We start from the raw sequence: 5532 nt of genomic DNA, 5'->3' as shown, positions 1-5532 counted from the left end.
ACACTATATATATATACACATATATATATATGTATATATATATATATATATATATATATATATATACTGTCTATTTTTTAAAACAGAATGTGTGTAGAAACACAATATGTACATGACACCCACACAAACATATATTTTATGTATGTAAGGTACATGTGATTGTCTAGACACAATCTTTGTTAGTCATGGAATCTGACCTGTGAATTCACCTAATGGCTAACATTGGTCTGTCACCCTAGAGTAAGCATTTGGTGACTCTCCTGCAGGGGTCCACACACACCTGGGCAGGGAAGACTTTGCTTGTCATCCTCAGTGGGCGGACAGAGGTGACTCTGCTTACTCTAAACAAAACTTACTGTAAACAAAACTCCTTCTTGCTACTTGTTTGTGGTGCATTTTCCACAGATTGGAGCTTTTTCTGTAGTAGTGATCTTGTTTTGAAGGTGCTCCTGAATGCAGTTCTGCCCTGATGTCCAGGGCCCCTCTGCACAAGGTGGCTGAGAGGTGCCACAGGGCAAAATGGATGCTACATAGACGCCTCATGCAGGCTTGTGTTGGAGGTTGTTGGCCAAGGGTTCAATGTTGATTTATCAAAAACATATTAAGTGTCTTTAAACAGAAACACATGCAAATCAGGGTTTCATGCATCTACAAATGTGACACATGATTCTCAGGAAAGGTATTCGCTGAGGATGAGCAGTTTAAGACTGGCTATGGGGTTGCAGCCACTTCACCAGAATCCACAGTGTGTGTACACTCACAGTGGAAATCACACAGGGAAATTCAGTGCCAGCACACGAGCCTCACGTAAGATGTCCATTTCCTCTTTGGTGTAGCAGCAGCTCTTCATGTGTGATGTGTGGATCCAGCAGCCTGAGGTGAGGAGAGCAGCCTTGAGTGCTCTCCTCTAAATGACATGTCCAGATGCAATTGGATTGTCTTCATGTATCTATCTAGCACAAAGCGATTGATTGCCATCACTTTGTGCTAGCACAAAGCTTGGACCTAGTTGTGTACAGTAGACAAAATTATAGATAGATACATGAAGGCAATCCAGAGCTGATTTTATAATGCAATAGTCTTTTATTAAACTGAACTTAAAATAATTTTCAGAAATGTGAAATCATTTTATTCTTTCCACCAAATTGTTCTATGTTTGGAAGATATGATTTTCTTTAGACGACTGGGTTAGTTTTCTGTCACTGTACTAACACAGGAGGCAGCCACCAGGATACCGGGATCACCATCCTGGTGGCTTGGAATGCGGTGGGTCAAGCACGGTATGTTTCCCTTATGCAATAACAGATACAAGGACCTTTAACAGAGGAGCTGAGAATTTTAAAAAAAGAAAAGAAAAGGTGATCTGAAGTGAAATAAAAGGTTTTGAGTAAGAGAAGAGATAGAAATAAGTTCATAAGAAAAAAGTGCAATGCTTCGTATTGGTCTAACAATATTATCACTATAGCCCTGAATTTCTAATAGAAAAATGTTTGTTTCTTAGATAGACTTTAACTTGTGCAATGGATAAACATGAACGGCAATGTATAATTGCAACTGCTTTCTAAGATCTTATTACAAGAAAGTCCTTTTGATCTGCTAAACATCTTGAGAGGTTTGAAATGCAAAATAGGTCTAAGCTAAGCCTGAAGGCATGGGGGAGCCTGTGTGTAGCAGAGGTTTTGGAGCTCTGAAGGTAATCCAGGAGGAAGAGGAAAGAAGCAAAGGGCAAGAGGAAAAACAGTCTAGGCTGGGATGCTGTGGGGTGGCGCATAGGCAGTATGATGTCACCTTGTCCGGGCTCCTTGCTTGCTCTGTTGCACCTGCTCCTGCTTCTCATGCACTGGTGTGTGTGTGTGTGTGTGTGTGTGCACACATGCGTGCAGGTGTGCATATCTCACATGCTGGGGTCTGACTATGGACATGTCTGAGGATGAGGACTCAGGCTGCAGCCATGAGGTGATGCTAACTAAAATGACAATTTGGAAGAGGCAATAATTTAAAATAAGAGGAGACTACCAGAATAAATGTCCAATGTATGCACAGAAGTCTTAGAAGAGCATTGAACTTCCATAGAATATGAAATGGCGTTTTAGAAGAGCACTCCTAATTTAACCTCCCCAAGGAAGATACACTTTTGACATCTCTTGGCTCAGAGCATTTCTACTCATCTTTCAAGGCTTATATAATGAATGCTAATATTAATAACATTATATTTGCCTGTCTTGGTGAAATTTTGACCATTTCATATATTGGCTTTAATTTAATTATAATCATGTAATCTGAGTTTATTGCATCTTAGAGATTACACCTCTCATAAAATAAATCTGGCTTTGCTCAGCTGTGATTTTATCTTTGGATTCAGTTATCCATCATTTTCTAAAGGAGTATGTGTGTGTGTGTGTGGTTGTATGTGTAGATCTATATATGTCCACGTCTATATCTAAATTCATACGTTATCTAAGAGAACTGATTTTTAACTTGAGGCTTCTCTCTAAATATTAAGACAAAAACAAATGAGAATACTTTGCCCTATTTGAACACCACTTGCCAAAACAGGAAAGGAATTCTAAGTTTGATATCCCACAAGCAACTTGGTTTCAATTTTCCCTAGTTTAAAGCTAGCAACTGCCGAGCACATTTCAACTGTCAGACAATATCAGAGAGATAAATAAAATCACTAAGGTAACCAGCTTCCAAAACCCCATGAATCATGACAGCATTTTTACATAATGTCAAACCTAAATTGCACTTGGCACACTAAAATTTTAAACTGCCTCCTTAAAAGTAGGGTTCATTTTCTACTATTGTGTGTTTCCAAAGGCTCTAAATATGCTGCATTGGTTTCCTTTTTACACCAAAATAAGAGTAAAACAAAATAGGGAGACAAGATGATCTTTCATTATTTTTATACCAATACTAGCCAAAGAAAGCTGTCTAAACACATCAGTCAACTTAGGTCAAATGTATTCCTGTTATTTTTATAAAATAAATGATATACAGAGAAATAGCAATCAAATTGAAAATTTGGAAGCAATCTTCACCCCTGGGGAGAGCAAACTTTGTATGCAAACTCACATGCTTTCTGTTTCTCCTTAAAGGATTTCATCCCAGCTTGCGACACGCTGCCTTTTTTCAACCATTTCTCAATTGTATTTTGGTCCCTGTATCTCCCATAGCCATCCCCAGCCCTCATCATGCAATGCACAAACCAAAGCCATCCCAGCTATCAGACATGCACTTAATTTATCTGATACGTCACTTGTTCTCTACAGCTGCCATCTGTTGTAAATGGAGTCCCAAACGTGTGCCTTGCTCCCTGCTCCCTGAAGGGTGGCAGCAGGCATAGGAACAAGGAGGGCCTTGCTGGGTGCCACACTGCCAGCCTCTTCTGTTTGCCATCAGTTTGTCACCGTGAACTATGCCACCTGACGACGATTCTGTGACACAGCGTTATAGAGCACCTGCCAAAGTTTAAAAAACTCCATCCAGTGCTTTGGGACCTCTTTTCATTTTCCCCTCCCTGACATACAATCATAACTCAGATGAGCCTCTGGAGCATTTGGAGATGGATGTTGATGTACTTGTAAGCCTTCTTACTAATGCACAAGCCATCGCTGCATGGACAGAGGGAAATTGTGAATGAAACAAGCCATTTATTATACTCTCCATATCCAGCCATCAGAGAGAAGGCTGACTTTGAAATGTTTCTATCTGTTCTGGACTGCTGAGGAGCGATGCAGGCGACGGCAGTGGTATGATGATTTTCCGCAGTTCCTGAGCTTGCCAATTGTGAGTTTACTCCTGATGCAAGTTAATAAATAATGTATGCACTGCTAATAGATCCAAAATCTTAAGTTTCTGTTAGAGAGAGAAATTGTGCCAAATCATCAGAGAAGTGCTACATTAAATTGGAGGAAGGCAGAGAGCAGGGAAAGGAGGGGGGTGGGGGAAGAGGGAGAAGCATAGAGGAAGAAAATAGAGACATGTGTAAGTCGGAATCTCTGTTTTTAGTTTAAGCACCTTAAACTAACACAGTTTAAGAAATCACAAAATTGTGTTTCAAGCACTGTGTATTTTTTTAATGTAATATTGTCTTTTATCTCCTGTTTTGAAAATTTATTTATCCTATTTTTGTAACCTTGCAAAAATAATTTTAGATGTCTGGGGTTTATGTTTGTTTTATGGGAGTGACTTCCCATTTAAAAGTTTTTAGCTTAAAGAAAATACACAGCATTATATATACATTTGAATTTTATAATGCATAGGTAAATCACGTACATACGTACATGCATACATCTCTCACATCTACCCTTCATCTAAGTGCCATTTCACCTATCACGATATTATATTCATCTGTAATTATTTCCATTTCTATTCTTTTCTAGACTCATAATAATGGGCACCTTCAGCAAGCAGGTAGCAGGGACTTGAGGCTTTGAAGGCCATGGGGACTCTGTCCCACCTGCCGAGCTCAGCTGTCAGAGTGTCACAGAGAGCAATCCCCAGATCAATCACGGGTCTGTTTGACCTGCGAGTCTTGACCTGTGAGTCATACTTTCCAAGTCACTGTCCCTAGGAAAACCTGATCCACAGCACAACTTATTCCAGTTTCTCCCGGGGGATTCACTAGGTCACTGCAGCACATTTTGAGGGTGACAGACTGAAGGAGCTTTGGAATCATCACAGCAACCTGCCTCGAATTGCAGAGTCATGGGGTTGCCCAGGTACCTTCTCAGATGAGGGTGGAGAGTCATATTCCTGTCTGCCCAGCTGGCCATTCTCTGTGTCAGGCCTGTATCTGAGCGTAAGAGGAGACCCCACCACCCGGCATCCATCCTATTTACAGTAATAAGGGGCAGAGACAGTAGCACCCATGTGCACACAGAGCTTTCTCTTATGAACAATGACTTTATGTCCCCTGGCGATCAGCACATAAAACTGAGGGCAGCTGGGAGCTCAGGAGCTGAGCCACCTCCTCTGCCTGCTTCTCCTAGTGAGCTCCTTCCTGGATTCCACCTGGAGAGAGCTGACACCATTATCTCCATGGAGAAAAGGATCAAAATGATAGATATTTGATCGATTCGAATATAAAAAATTAACAAATGCCATGGAAAAAAAAGTACCTTGCACTGACCACAAAATCAAGGTTCTTTGTGTCTTTCTTTTAACCACTTTTCAATGCACTTTGTTTGATTTCAGCAACCCAAAGAGACTGCATTTCAAAATGGCTTTTATCTCCCATAACATATGAAGTGCCCTTTAGAAGTCTAAACAAAATAATGTCATCTGTGGCTGTGTCACTGAGCTTTGCATTATCCTCAAAAAAGTCAAATGGGTGTGCAAGCGTTGGATGCCATTCCAACTGCTGGCCAGTGCCTGGTAAAGAGAGTGCTTCCTCCAAACCTCCTTTCAAACACACTCTCGACTCCACATGGAACAAGATGTTTTATCTGATTGTCTTTTATGTTATTGCTGTGATTATCAACAAGGTGTTTCATTTTGTTTAAGTGTTTGATAATGAAATGGAAGCCA

This window comes from Marmota marmota, unplaced genomic scaffold (genome assembly GCF_001458135.2).
Source record: "Marmota marmota marmota unplaced genomic scaffold, marMar, whole genome shotgun sequence".
Lineage (NCBI taxonomy): Eukaryota > Metazoa > Chordata > Mammalia > Rodentia > Sciuridae > Marmota > Marmota marmota.
Note: the sequence above shows the minus strand (reverse complement) of the source record.